The 15751-nt window shown below is 31.6% G+C and overlaps 1 long non-coding RNA gene across 3 annotated transcripts in view; it reads left to right on the top strand.

Annotated features, from left to right (window-relative positions):
* The first annotated feature begins 7276 nt into the window (after positions 1-7276).
* Positions 7277-15751, top strand: part of LOC143257007 (uncharacterized) — a 22333-nt gene continuing 13858 nt past the window's right edge. For 2 of the 3 annotated variants that reach the window (XR_013031656.1, XR_013031657.1), the window contains exon 1: positions 7284-7396. This is a non-coding gene — a long non-coding RNA (uncharacterized LOC143257007). Of the gene's footprint in view, positions 7397-15751 lie in introns of all 3 variants that reach the window. The other variant, XR_013031658.1, reaches the window with a different exon arrangement.

Here is a 15751-nt window from a genome sequence, read left to right as displayed (position 1 = left end):
GCATGTTTGGCGCGACAGGGATGCGAACCTGCGACCCTCAGATTACGTTTGCACGCCTTAACGCGCTTGGCCATGCCGGACCGTAAACATAGTTAAAGCAATTATTATATTTGCATGAAAACGTCATCTTAGATTTAACTGGATGAAGAGGACACGTTTTTACTGAAGTTCAGAGGTCGCTACATGCTACTACTTTTTATGAAATTAGAATTTAAAAATATATTGTCATTGCTTCATTTTTTTATGTATCTTAGTGTCTGAGTATATAAGTATATCGCCCCTGTTTATATAGTTCATATATGTTATCAATTCATGTATGATGTGAAATAGCAAGTCTACTTTTATTATGTTATGACTTTGTTTATCGTCCATTCATTATTTCTTTATCGTTTAGGTCAACTACGAAGTTTAAGTATATTAAAGTCCTAACTCACTTTTTAGCGATGACATGTTGAATTTCAGTATTATTATGAAACTGATACGAGCTTCTGCTATGATTACAGACATTTATTAATCTTGTAAAAGTTTATATAAATTAGGTGAAAACATCATATGTAATCTCGTGATCTATCGTCTAAATTATAAACACTGTCTCAAGTTTAAACTGGGAAATTCAGGAGATGTAGTTAAAACCTGTTATTGATGATCGTTACTGGATGTTGTTTTAGTCTTTAAGTTGTTTATACTCACAATATTGTTGTTTTTTAGTTTTTTTACAGTTAGGTTTTTCCTCTTCTTTATAATTTAACTGATACCTTTATTATTCTTAATATATTTATGTTCTATTGTTCATCACCGTTAGCATGAAGTTCTGGTCAGGAACGTAGCTATTAACTCTGTGTTTGGTAAATAATATGTTTGATATTCAAACTGTTTAAATGTATACTTTTGATTCGACATTGGTTGCAGAGGTTGATAGTGATTGTAAGTCACAACGTTAGAGAAGATGTAAATATAATTATCTACGTCTCTGTTTATACTTTTATACTTGTTGATACTTTTGGCTTTGGTCATTTGTACTTACTGCTATAGAGGAGAGGAAAACTGTTTTTGAAACATCTTGTTATATAAATATACTTACAAAAATAAAATGAGTAATTTAGCTATCCTTTCATTTGTAAAGCATCATTTAAGTATTTTTTCAACAACTAAAAGACTAGATGCGAACACAGTAAAAATGTAAAAAAAAAAACTGTTTTCGCATTGCGGCTGCACTTCTGCCAGAATTATTTTGAAACTATGTGTATTTATATATATACATATGAAGTTGAAAGTATAAGTTATTATTTAATGAATAATTATTTAAAATTTTCAATCGTTAATGTGTGTATTTAAACGAAAAGTTACACACGAGATGATCAAATTTTTTAAGAATGGTTTTCCACAAAAGGCTTCATAATAAGAAGAGTTGCTTCAGAAGTAGCTTTACGAATTTCTTCATGAATAGTGTACAGACACTCTTTGTGAACTCTGGAAATATCCAACATGTTTTTGGTGAGTAAGATACACGTGTTTGTAAACTTACGTGATGTTTCTTGAATTTAAACAATCACAACAACTTTTATCTTTTCATTACTTTATATCTCAAAAGAAGATAATCTAGAATTTATTGTTGAATATAGCACTTTAGATCATGTGAGGCGTTGTTTGAACTCAGTGGTACTTATTTCAGAGTGTGCATGGCTTCTTTTGAATTTCGCGCAAAGCTAAACGAGGGTTAACTGCGATAGTCTTCCCTAACTTAGCAGTGTAAGACTAGTTGGAAGGAAATTAATCATACCACCCAACGCCAACTCGTGGGCTACTCTTTTACAAACGAATAGTGTAATTGACTGGTATATTATAACCAAGGCCGAAAGAGCGAGCATGTTTGGTGTGACGGGAATTCGAACCAGTGACCCTCAGGTTACGAGTCGAGCACTCTAACCACTTGGCCTAGAACGTACATGGAATAACACTTTTATATTACATAAGTTAACATTATTAGAAGGTACCATTTAAGGTTTAATCAGTTATTACTAGTAATGAATAAATAAATTCTTAATTTTTAATTGTTTTCATTGAAATATTTCCCTACCAAAAGAAAACCCTTTCATGTATTCACAATAGCTTTATATGTTCAAACATCATTTACTGTTCTTTTACAAAACTTACGGAACTTGGAACTTTTAGATATTGAAATCTGATAAATAATAGATCAGCTAATAAATGGGAACAAGGTATTTTAAAGACAAAAATATAACTCATTTATCAATGAGTTTAATCTGCTTTTTCTTGTTTCTTTCTTGTGCCGAAAAAGACACTTGAAATAAAAATGTATCTCAGAACGGCTGGAACGAATATTAACACTTTTATTGAAAAGGAAGGTCAAAACGTTGTTTTTTCATTATATCAGCCGTTCTGAGATGTATATATTCTTGTTTGTTTTATTGTTTTGAAACCAGGTTGTCCCAGTATGGTATGACCAGGTGGGTTAGGGCGTTAGACTCGTAATCTGAGGGTCGCGGGTTGTAATTTTCGTCGCACCAAACATGCTTACCTTTTCAGCTGTGAATGCGTTATAATGTTACGGTCGATTCCACTATTCGTTGATAAAAGAGTAACCAAAGAGTTGGCGGTGGGTGGTGATGACTAGCTGCCTATCTCTAATCTTACACTACTAAATTATGGACGGCTAGCACAGATAGTCCTCGATTAGTTTTGCGCGAAATTCAAAACTAACCAAAAACTCCCTCTCCAGTGGCAGTTATATGTCTATGGACATACAAAGTTAGAAACATATTTTCCCTGCCCCTGGTGAGCAGAACACATATAGTTCATTATTTAGTTTTGTACTGAATGGGAAATATATAAACCCACTTCATGTGTGTGTGTTTTTTCTTATAGCAAAGCCACATCGGGCTATCTGCTGAGCCCACCGAGGGGAATCGAACTCCTAATTTTAGCTTGTAAATCTGTAGACTTATCGCTGTACTAGCGGAGGACCCCACTTCATGGAGAAGAGCGTAAATTTTATCGCTCTAAATAACCGGCGAGATTCTGTTCATTATTGTTTGTTAAAATAAAATATTTACATTACTAACAAACTTAAGGTCTTTAGAAAAAACCACAAAAACGCAAAAATCATGGTAATGAATAAATAAAGTTCTTAGGTTTCTTCTAATCTAAAATAAAAGGTTAAATTACTTGATTTTAAGTAGGGAACCTAACTAATGTCATTCATAATCATTCATATAGTATTAAATTATCATAATCATTCATATAGTATTAAATTAATTAATAAACCAAGTTACTTTTCACTAACCAGTACACTTTCAATAGTTTTTCAGGTTCTTTAACAGTGATGAAATTTTGGAAAGTGTTCTCGCTTTGTTTCTGATAATTCAAGTGCTACTGGTGTAATTCTATTGATTGGGCTGCTTATGTACCAAGAACTACCACAAGAGTTAAATACGGTTAGAGAAGTTTTATTAAAATAACTTTACAAATGGTATTTTATAACACAAAATAAATTCGCATTGTATCATCTGAATAACTGTAACTATTTTACTTTAATATTTTTCATTAACGCGAGCTGGAATTATTTTAGTCTAAATAGTAAGGTTTCTGTAGACGTATGCTGAATTTCAACCAAATTACACAAAAAAATTAAGATATGTCTTTTTAATAATGACCTGCTCTCACTCTCACTCATGTTTAACTTTTCTTTATAGCAAATGTGGCAGTAAAATAATTTATCATCGTTCTGATATATTTTTTCAGACATTTCGCTACTTCTATCAATACCTTTAGAAATGTACATAACAGTTTTATGAAACAGTGGTAATTTTCGCTGTTATATGAGTTCCAGATAAGTTTTATAAATAATACCTGTTTTACGGTTTCTTATCCAATATCTTGACTAATTTTGCTAAGAAATTCAGTGTTACTTTATTGTCCAATAGAAATTATATCTCAAGATACATATTTAATAAGGTGAATCAAAGCTGTGAAAACAGATGTTTATACTAATAAATACAAACATTATTGAAATTAAAACATTTTCATCTTAAAATGGTTATCCAAGACTGAATATACATGAAGAGTTGTATTTTTTAAAGAAATTAGTATTGCTTAAAGTGAATACTTAGTCGCGTAATAAAATACATTTTAAAAATTTATATGTCTATTTTCCAATATATTGGATTCTCTGTTTTTATACATAAGAATCAACTGTATTCACGTTTATAACACAGATAGAAACAACATTCAGTGAATTAACTACTGTGAACGAAACATCAAGATAGTCTTGTAGTCGAGAATTTAGTTGACCATTTATTAAAGACATGGGCAGCAGAACAACAACAGGTAACGAAAATTTCTGTGCACCATTGAAAGAAGATTCAGCCACTGTGAGCGTTCGTGACAAACAACCGTACAATAAGTGTTTGTTTTGGAATTTCGCACAAAGCTACTCGAGGGTTATCTGTGCTAGCCGTCCCTAATATAGCAGTGTAAGACCAGAGGGAAGGTAGCTAGTCATCACCACCCACCGCCAACTCTTGGGCTACTTTTTACCAACGAATAGTGGGATTGACCGTCACATTATAACGCACCCACGGCTGGGAGGGCGAGCATGTTTGGCGCGACTCGGGCGCGAACTCGCGATCCTCAGATTACGAAGTGCACGCCTTAACGCGCTAGGCCATGCCAGGCCCCCGTACAATAATGGTCAAGCTGAATTCAAAAGGAACTTCTGAAAATGGAAGAATTTTCTCTTGTTATCGATAGTTTCTATTTGCTCAAATAATCCATTAATATTTATGAATGGTTTCTGTAAGATAAGTATATGAACATAACATGATTTTACTCTATCTGAGATCATGAAAATTGAGATTTCAGAAACTACGACTTCGCGAAAAAAATTGAAAAATTATTCTTATCATAAACCATCTTGAAACGGAATGAATCTTATACATGAAAACATTGATTGTTGCTTCTATAACTATTAGAAAATAAAATGAACTTGTAGTTCCAAACGAAATACCAACACCAATACTGTGTTGTGAAACTTTCTCCAGAGTGCTGTAAAATATTACTTTTATATTCAGAATTACTTTCTTACTGTATTTAAAACTTACGAACAGACGTTTATATACGTTTCTGACAACCATTGGTTCTACAGATTTTACTTTCCGTGCCCTCATCGCAGTGATTTTGGGCTTACTTCACGAAAAATTATCTTAAAATAATCATAGTGATTACTTTGCTTTACAGCGAAAGCAGATCTCTATGATAATACTCTGAGATATGGAAACGTTGAAAATGTTAAAGTGAAGGAAATTTGCTTTTTTAAAAGCAGTAAGTTTAAATTTACCTTCCTCGAGCCACCAAGTTACGCAATGGTTTGTCTACAGATCTACAACCCGAGATATACGATTTTGATATTCGTATTGAGCGGAAATCTCTTATCTCATCGGGTAGCTTATGCTTGATTTCAAATAAACAAACCTTCTGAGATTCATTTTTCCAACTTTTGATGTTATTATTTGAATTTTTTATTTCCAAAATTATCCAATATTTGCTGATTCATATTTTTTATTTCACTTAATTTTGCCTTTCCTAGTCTTAGTAAAATTCAGTTTTTTTATTTTATGATTTGCAGTTTTCTTCTCGTGTTTGTGTTTGAATTGTATATGTTAAATATTCTTTAACTGTTTTTATGCTGTTTATCAAATACATAAAATATTAAAGGAATATTTTTATCTCATTTTGTACACTTTTTATTTATGTGTATGTATATTTCCTTATAGCAAAGCTACATCGGACTATCTGCAGAGCCCACAGAAGGGAGTTGAACTCCTGATTTTAACGGTGTAAATCCGTAGACTTTCTGCTGAACCAGCGGGTACTTTTATGTATGTCTGAGCTCTTATTGCAGAATGATAAATATTTTTCCGATTTTGTTTGCAGCTTTCTACACACTCATTTTAATTCAAAGTTTTGAAAAAGTTATAATAATTTTAACTTTTATATAGTATTTTTCTCTTTTCTACTAATGCCATTTCATGCATTTAAAAATAGTGTATGCAAAATTAATATCTAAATTTTATAAAAAAAAACACTTTATTTTCTGAGTTTTCATTTACATTCTGTAGCTGATAATTGTAGAGAAAGCTGTTTAACTGTAAAAGTTCAAAATATGTAACACTTACATTAATACTAAAAACCATCTGTTTTAAAATACAAGTTTTACTTTGTTCTACCTGTACATATAAACGCAATAAACAGTGAGTATACGCATGAACAGAACAATTGTTATGTAAGAATATATAATTTGAGTGAAATCTGTTTCTGTCTTACAGAACTAGTGTTTCTTAGGTTTGGTTTGTTATAAGTTGTGTGACGATTAAAACTTACTTAATAATATAACTTGTAATTTGTTTCCCGGACTCCTGTTTCTATGTAAAATAAAGAAAGAAATAAGACCGGACTCTGTAAGTAGACACTTTTCTAATATTTATAGCAACAGTGGGAAGAAATTAGGAAAAGCAAGAGTTCAAACCTTACAAATTTTACCTTTTAAACTCGTTTCATGATCATTTTTACTAATTAAACAAAGTTGACAAATAACTCAATTTGTATCTGTCCAAGTTTAATTGTTCTCAGATACCATTTTACTATTTGATATTCATTGTTTACTAGTTAAATATTTCTGCTTTACTTGATAAACGGGTTGTTATTTGAGTACCATGTTAATTTTGGTAGGTTGTTACAAATTTCATCTTCTAAGTCATTTTTAGATTCACGCTTCCCTTAATCTTATATCTTGTAGTTTATTCGAGTTGTGTGAGTTTTCTAATAGCAAAGCCGTATTCGGGTACCTGCTGAGTCCTCCGAGTCAAATCGAACCCCTGATTTTAGCGGTGTAAATCCATGGACTTAACGCTGTACCAGCGGGGCACAATTTATTTGAATCGAACCTATTATTCAAATAGTTCCAAAACTTTTTAAATCTGAAGTTCCCTTGATATGATAAAAAAGTTTAAGTTCCTACAATATATAAAAATATAATAAATTATCTACAGTCTAGATTATCATATGTGTTATTGTTTTTCTACGTAGTTTAAACTATAAAGTACTGGTATTATTCGTATATAAACATCAGTGTAGTGTGAGTTCGACCTTTGGTATCAGTTGCTGAATGTTTCCTGATTTATCTGGCACTCGGTACACTACTAACCTTTGGAAACCACTCCTTACTTAACTTATTACCTGAGATAAAGAGTAAAGAAGGACACAATATATGGGTTTTTTATTTATTTATCTCTACATGTTCACTGTTTTACTTTGGAGGCAAACTAGGTTTGCTCATTGGACTTCGTAGGAGCATGATCGTTGGTTCTTATAGTTTCTGGTAAGATGTACATTTAGATTTAGATTTATTGATAATCACCAATAAACACAATTTCAAAAACACTATTAAATTTATAAATGTAAAAAAGTATAATGTACAATGACAACACACCTGTAAGCAAACAAAGTGAAGCTAATGTTTATATTAACATAGAAACCTCATCTAAGATTTAAATGGATGAAGAGGATTCGTTTTCACTGAAATCCAAGAGTCGCTACAACCTATTGGGTTTTTATAAAGTTACAATTGAAATATATCTTTGTTTATTTTATTTATATTTCTTAGTATCTGGGTATATAAATATAATTAACAATGCTCCTCTTTTTATAGTTTAGATATTTTACTGTGCATGTGTATTTGAAAATATGCAGCATATGTATATATGATGTGATACAACAGTTTCAACTTTTTAGGTGTTATGAGTTTGTTTACCGTTCATTTATTAATTCTTATATCGTTTAGGTCAATTATAAAATTTTATATATACTAAAACGCTAAGTCTCTTCTTCTAGCTATAGTAGGTTAAATTTATATGTGTATGTATTATGAAACTACCATAAGATTCTTCTAGCAATGATATACATACATTAATATTGTGAAAGGTTATATAAGTTAGATGTTCACATGAGATGAAACCTCGTGATCTAATTACCAAAATAAGAATCCTGCCTTAAATATAAACGAGTTAATTCACGTGATATGGTTAAAGCTTATTACTGTTGATCGTTATTCAATATTGTTTTAATCTTGAAGTTGTTTCAACTCACAGTATTGTTAAGATTTTTGAATTAGGTTTTCCTCTTCGATATTTTTCATTAAATATCACTAGGCCAGACATGGCCAGATGGTTAAGGCACTTGACTCGTTATCCAAACATGCTCTCCCTTTCAGCGGTGGGGGCGTTATAATGTGACTGTCAAGCCCACTATTCGTTGGTAAAATGGTAGCCCAAGAGTTGACGGTGGGTGGTGATGACTAGCTGCCTTCCCTCTAGTCTTACACTGCTAAATTAGGGACGGCTAGCACAGATAGCCCTCGAGTAGCTTTGTGCGAAATTCCAAACAACAACAACAACAACAATAACTTACACTGCTAAGTTAGAGACGTCAAGTACAGATAGTCCTCATATATCTATGCACGAAATTCAAAACAAAAGACAAATTAGCAAGGAGTATCAAATAATCTTCTATCTATTAAAGTATATCAAACAGCCGCGAAATGATCTGAAGTAGATAAGAACTGTCAAATAAACACGGAGTGCCTACACGACGCCGCCAAACAGACAAACTGCATCAACACAAAATAAAAAAGATTTCATGGAAAACACTTTTGCATCTCAAAACTCTTATTTAAAAACCTAGACAACTATAAAGACAATATATGCAAACAAGAGATCAAGCAATAAAAACAAGAATAAACACAAAAGAGAAAATACAAACCAAAGTAGTATTTGTGTTTTTCTTATATCAAAGCTACATTGTACTTGCGTCCACTGATGGGATTCAGTTCCCTGATTTTAATGTTGCAAATCCGAAGACTTACCGCTGCTCCAGCAGGAGACCGAACAGAAGTAAAATGGAACACCTTCTACTCCCAACTAAATGACAAAAACAGATATCAAACAAATCTGGTCACATTTAAAAGAATTCACAAACCAAGAGACAACGCAACAAGAAAATAGCCACCACTAGCCTTGCACAACACCATAAGCCAAAACATCTAAACTGAAGCCTTCAAACAACATTTAAAAAGTAAGTTCAGAACACCTCATGAACCAGACCCGAACACACGTTTTTATGACGAAGTAGACGTCTACATAACAAATAATATGGAATTATTCAAACCTCACTTTCCAGTTAACATAAATAGCAGAAACATTAATACAGCAAACGACTATATACAAAGCTGTACCGAACAAGAACTCTGAGAAGGAATCATAACAACAAAAACAAAGTCCTGGGAGAAGATGGCATACATGCTAGGATAGTTTTTTTGTCATACTCTTAGATTATTTGAATACCTAACAGCAATCTTTAACTTATCCCTAAATTCAGGATATATCCAATTTTCGTGGAGGTATTAATGTTTTTTTTTTAAGTATAGATAGACAATAAACCAAATAGCTATTATAATTTAACCCTAAGGAAGTCTTACGCATGTAAACTGTAGTTGCAAAATGATCAAAAGGTACAGCGGCGTTACGTCAGAGCTCCTAGAAAAGTAAAGATAATGAAAAGACAAAATAATGGTTAATCACACAGTCACGACTGATGTTATTTTGAATAATAAATGAAGTTATGAATATTAGATAATTTAATTCGAAACATATTACTGAATATATTATGACTTTGTTTGATCGTATGAGCTTGATTTTTATACTTTTGACTCAAGTCTGTATTTCATATTACTTGCTGTTTACTTTCTGACAACTATAGTGACTGACAAGCAATAACACAGTGTCATGTGTTTTCAGAAATATGTTAACATTGTGGTCTTTATATTACTTTAAGTAACAAAATTAAAAGTATACAAGGCATGTTAGAATATTTTCATTGATTTTAATTCGTTTTATCATTAGAATTTTAGAATTTTCTGGTTAAAAAGCCAGTAATAACCACTGAGATTTGTCGAAGCTGTGGATTTTTGTTCGAAAAAAGAACCATTTGTATGGTGGAAGGCATTTGGATCAGAAATAAATTTGTACCCAATGTTTTTACAAAATATAGAATTGGCCAAGGTACTATTTAATAGAAAGTTCCAAACTAACAAAGAAAAAATCATTACATAGTTATTTAATGATGCATTTAGTAAATTATTGGTGCAACATTTTTGCATTTTGTTATTAATATTGAAAAAATATTTTTAGAATATTGGTATAATGTATTTTATTACGTTTTTCATGTTTTTTGTTCCTGATTCCGTGCCCTTAAGTGGTATATTGCACATTTACACAGCTAGAAACTGGGTTTCGATGCTCGTGATGAACCTATGTACTTAATTACAAACAAATGTCGATTCTATGTTTTGAAATAATATATTTTGCACTAAAATTAGGGTCAAATCTTACACAAGTACGTGACTATTGTGTGTGTTCTGGTGTTGAAATTATTCTAAATGCTTTTATTATTTAGTAAATCGCTTTTTGTTGTCCAACCCTGAATGATGTTGTGTATTCATTTGTGACCGTTACATTGATATCTGAACAAATACCCTGTATCATAAAGATTTTGTTGTAAATTTGAATGTTTTGTTTCTCAGTTATTTTCAAACACAAGTTAGATTATATTCAAATAAACTTACATTATTGCTGAATAAACCATTCGACACCAAAGTGGTAAAAATAAAGCATACTGTGTCAGTAATGACTGAACAGGATGATGATCATGTGTGTTGTCAGTAATAACAGAACAGGTGTAAATGCTGACACACATGACGGTCATCTACAAGCTAGAAAATGTGTCTCCCTTCCGTCAACCACAAATGTCGAGAATCCATTCTGTCTACAAACCTGTTGAAAATTCATAGACTTATATCATCGCAGTCAGCCCATCACTCCTATGTGTTGTGAAGTTATTTCGATTAATGGGTTTTTCATGTATTGGTTCATAGATGTATTTTGAATTTGGCGCAAAGCTTTACGAGAATTATCTGCATCAGCAGTCCCTAATTTTTCATGTAAGACTAGAGGGAAGGTATTTAGTCATCATCACCTATCACCAACTCTCGGACTACTCTTTTAGCAACAAATAGTGGGATTGCGCATAAGTTTATAACACTGCTACGGTGAAAGGGTGAGAGTATTTCGTGTGACGGGGATTTAAACCTGCGACGCTCAGATTATGAGTCGAGCACCCTAACTATCTGGCCATGCTGGGCCGTAATATATTGAAGCTGCTTAAAAGTTTAGAAATATATATAACAAGAACCTAGGACTAAATGGGCGGAAACCACAGTTTCTTGTATGAGGAGAGAACCAACTGAATGGTGTAAGGTCTGCAAATAAAAACTAACATTTAAAAAGTGAGAAAATTTAAATAAAACTTGATTAATTTGTATCCAGCGGTGTCACATAATACCCTACAAGGTGAGAAACTCTTTAGTAGAAAGTACCACGCTAATGAAGATATAGTTAGTGAAGTACTGCTGTTTATCATTCGATATTCTTATTAATATTGAAAAATATTTTTAGGAATATTGTGTTTTTTTTCCTTTTTTAATTAGGGTTTAACTTACTGTTTGGTTTCCGGATTCCAGTACTTGATTTCGGTCTTTGGATATTTTATTTCTAAATTTGGTGTCAAATGACTACTTCAATAGTGATTTAAGTTCAGACAGATATAAGTTAACTTGTTACTGTGTTACTACAGGTGTTAGCGAATCAGAATTTTATATTATTGCTGTATTTAAATAAATTATACAAAATTGACAGAACAATATAAACATGCTTTTACTTATCTCAAATAACCCATCTTATTAAGTAAATTAAATAAGATTTGTGTACAACTACAATTCTAAACTGAGCAGACAATGTTGAATTATTGATGAATAACATCAAATTCACTGAGAACACGACAAAGCCCTTAAATGTCTGGTCATAATTATACAGTGGTGACAAAATATACAGCACGGCCTGATCAGGTGAGTTATTGCGTTCGACTAGTAATCTGAGGGTCGCGGGTTCCAAGCCCCCAGCGCACCAAACATTCTTGCCCTTTCAGCCGTGGAAGCGTTATAATGTGACGGTCAATCCCACTATTCATTGGTAAAAAAGGAGCCTAAGAGTTGGCGGTTGGTGGTGATGATTAGCTGCCTTCTCTCTTAATGAAGAGTAATAGAAATGATTAAATAAAGAAATCTAAATTTGATTATAACAATAAAATAACAATGACGTTTATCGTAGTATTGATTAGGTTGAAAAATAAATTTGAACCAGTGTATGTGCCAGCAGCCCACGACATCATAATATCATTATTATTACCCTTGATGAGTACCAGTGAAATCAAAAATTAATTATGTATATTTTAAAAAGATTACATTAATATATATTTCTCTTATCAGAATAAAAGTTAATAATTATTGTGAAATTATTTTAATATAATTTATCTAACAATGAAAAGTATTCAGCTGAAATAACTATTCTGGTTATAATATTTCCAATTCTTTACTTTTTATTTTTAAAATTATACGTATATTCTACCCACCCTTACGTTACTTCAACAACTAATAACTGATACTTACGTTATTTATCAATTTTTGAGAGGTATTTTAAGCTAGAGTATTTCTTTATATTCAAATTAGCTATTTTTCTATTTGTGTATCACATTTTACCAATAAAAAGTAGCTTTTTCAAGTAAAGTTAACATATCTAAAATATTGCTTTAAATAAACTTTTTTTGTCTCTTAAAGTTGTTATTCTAGAAATGTGTGTAATCTAATTTAATGTTATGTGAATTGACTTTTTTTCACTCCTGAGGTGTATGAATGATTTAGTATTAAGTCTTTGAAACAATATAAAATAGTCAATGCTGAGCCTATTGCTTGGAACGGATTTAATGTTATTTTAATATCTATCTATGTTTCCGTTTAATATATATTTAGAAACGTATATAACATACATTGTTCAAGGTGTATTGCGCAATTTCTTTCTGTTTTCTTAATTTGTAGAAGATTCTCGAACGTAAGAACCAATGATGTATATGTTTACGTAAGTACCAGTATTGTTGCCAGATGAATTTTCGAGAATCTCTTCTAATGTTAAAGGTAGTAAATGCAACACGCGGAGAACCACTATAATTTTGTTGTATCTCCGCAGTCAGTGTACAATAAGTCTCGGAAGCTATAATGATGATAAACGATTATTAATCGGAAAACTGCAGATATTTGACCAGGAACGTTTATATATTTCGAAGATTACGGACTGTTCAACTTCAGAGAATTAACTTGAGACGTTAGTAATTCAAGGAAGACATTATATAACTTCAGCAGTAAGAAGTTTATTTGAGACCATATAAGAATAAAGCTAGTTTACATTCCCGTACAGTGAAGTGTACCTATGTATCAACACAAAATCACAAATTTATATACATCGACAAACAGTTAGCGTTTAAATTAAAATTAAAATTTCCAACTATATGAAATCATTACAAAATAAATCGGAGACTCTTCAAGGATATTATTACAATACGTAACATGCTGTTAGGTCCAAGAGAACTAGTGATACATTGATACTTTCTTGACCTTACTGTATACAGTATGATCTTCATATCCTACTTCATTGAATGAATGAAAATTGTTTTTGTTTCGTTACCCACTTTGGAATATCTTGGTGGTGAAAGCGTAACATTCTAATTACATTAGGCTAACAGTTGACAATTGAGAAAATACCTTTACTCTTCTATCCTGTGTTCCACTGATTATTAACTAATGCATTTTATTTCCACTATTATGTTTCAGTTCTATAATGATATCCATTCTTCTTTCCTTTACCTCCTATACAAAACAAATTCTTCCTCAGTTTTCTTGAAGTCATAAGTGATTAATATTGTTTGTTAGTGTAGAACGTTGAGGCTGTTCTTCAAATAAAATCATTTTCCCTGATATCAAGTTGATTAAGTTTAGAGACATTAAAGTGATCTTGTGTTATCTCCCAGTCTTGAACATTTTATGTTTAGTGTAACTAGCTAGCGTGAGTTCTGCTAACGTAATGTATGATTAGATTTCCCTGTTGTGTGTTGTCTCACACTTGCTGAAATACGATTGTGTTTTTGACCTCAAAGTTTGGCTGCACGAGTCCCTTCTGACTGATGCTTTATTTCTGTTAGACTACAATAACATGTTTGAAACGTGTTTTCTTCTTTAACTGTACTAAACCAATTATTTAAATTTTATGCATCATATGTATTAGTGAATGAACTGTTCTTGAGTTTGAAGTGCAGCAAAACCCAGCCATTTCCTACAATACCAGATGATTTCGATATAAATATTTGTGTATAAACAATCTGAGATGTTGTAAAATAAACATATTAATTTCATTATTTCTACAAGCTGCTCTAAACATTTGAATATTAGAGACGAGAAAAGTAGTTGGTTCTCTTAGTAAACAATTTGTTCTTGCTCGCGTGAGAATGTTTTGCTGTAGTTGTTTGAAAGCTCATTTTTTTCGCAATAGCAAATGCAGTTGTAAATACGTTTTTATATTTACATACATCTAAAAAATAAACAACGTAAGTAATATAAACACTGCAGTTACAAAGTTTAACTCTGAATATAATTTACTGAAATATTATTAATATACATTGTTGAGTAAATCCAATATTTTATCTGGGATATTTGTGCTGAGACACCAGCAAATATCGACAAATAGATGATATGAATTATTGTGCTATACACGATACGCAATTTCTTATTTGTTGAACAAACACATATAAATAAATAAATATGTCTTGCAGAACTAGTGTTTCTTAGGTTTGGTTTGTTATAAGTTGTGTGACGATTAAAACTTACTTAATAATATAACTTGTAATTTGTTTCCCGGACTCCTGTTTCTATGCAAAATAAAGAAAGATATAAGCCCGGACTCTGTAAGTAGACACTTTTCTAGTATTTATAGCAATGGTAAGAAGAAATTAGGAAAAGCAAGAGCTCAAACCTTACAAATTTTACCTTTTAAACTCGTTTCATGATCATTTTTACTAATTAAACAAAGTTAACAAATAACTCAGTTTACACCTATCCAAGTTTAACTGTTCTTAGATACCATTTTACTATTTGATATTCATTGTTTACCAGTTAAATAATTCTTCTTTACTTGATAAACGGGTTGTTATTTGGGTGTCATGTTAACTTTCGTAGGTTGTTCAAAATTTCATTTTTAGATTCACGCTTCCTTTAATCTTATATCTTGTAGTTTATTCGAGTTGTGTGAGTTTCCTTATAGCAAAGCAGCATCCGGCTATCTGCTGAGTATACCGAGTGAAATGGAACCTCTGATTTTAGTGGTGTAATTTCATGGACTTAACGCTGTACCAGCGGGGAACAATTTATTCGAATCGAACCTATTATTCAAATGATTCCAAAACTTTTTTAGTCTGAGGCTCCTTTGATATGAGTACAAAAGTTTGAGTTCCTTCAGTATATCTAGATTATCATATGTATTATTGTTTTTCTAGGTATGTTAAAACTAGAAAGTACTGGTATTATTCGTATGTAAAAGTCAATGGAATGTAAGTTCGATCCTTGGTATCAGTTGGTGGATGTTTTCTGATTTATCTGGCACTCGATACTATACTAACCATTGGAAACCACTCCTTATTTAACTTATTACCTGAGATAAATAGTAAAGAAGGACGCAATATA

The sequence above is a fragment of the Tachypleus tridentatus genome, chromosome 7 (genome assembly GCF_004210375.1).
Source record: "Tachypleus tridentatus isolate NWPU-2018 chromosome 7, ASM421037v1, whole genome shotgun sequence".
Lineage (NCBI taxonomy): Eukaryota > Metazoa > Arthropoda > Merostomata > Xiphosura > Limulidae > Tachypleus > Tachypleus tridentatus.
Note: the sequence above shows the minus strand (reverse complement) of the source record. Positions and strands in the feature narration are given on the sequence as shown.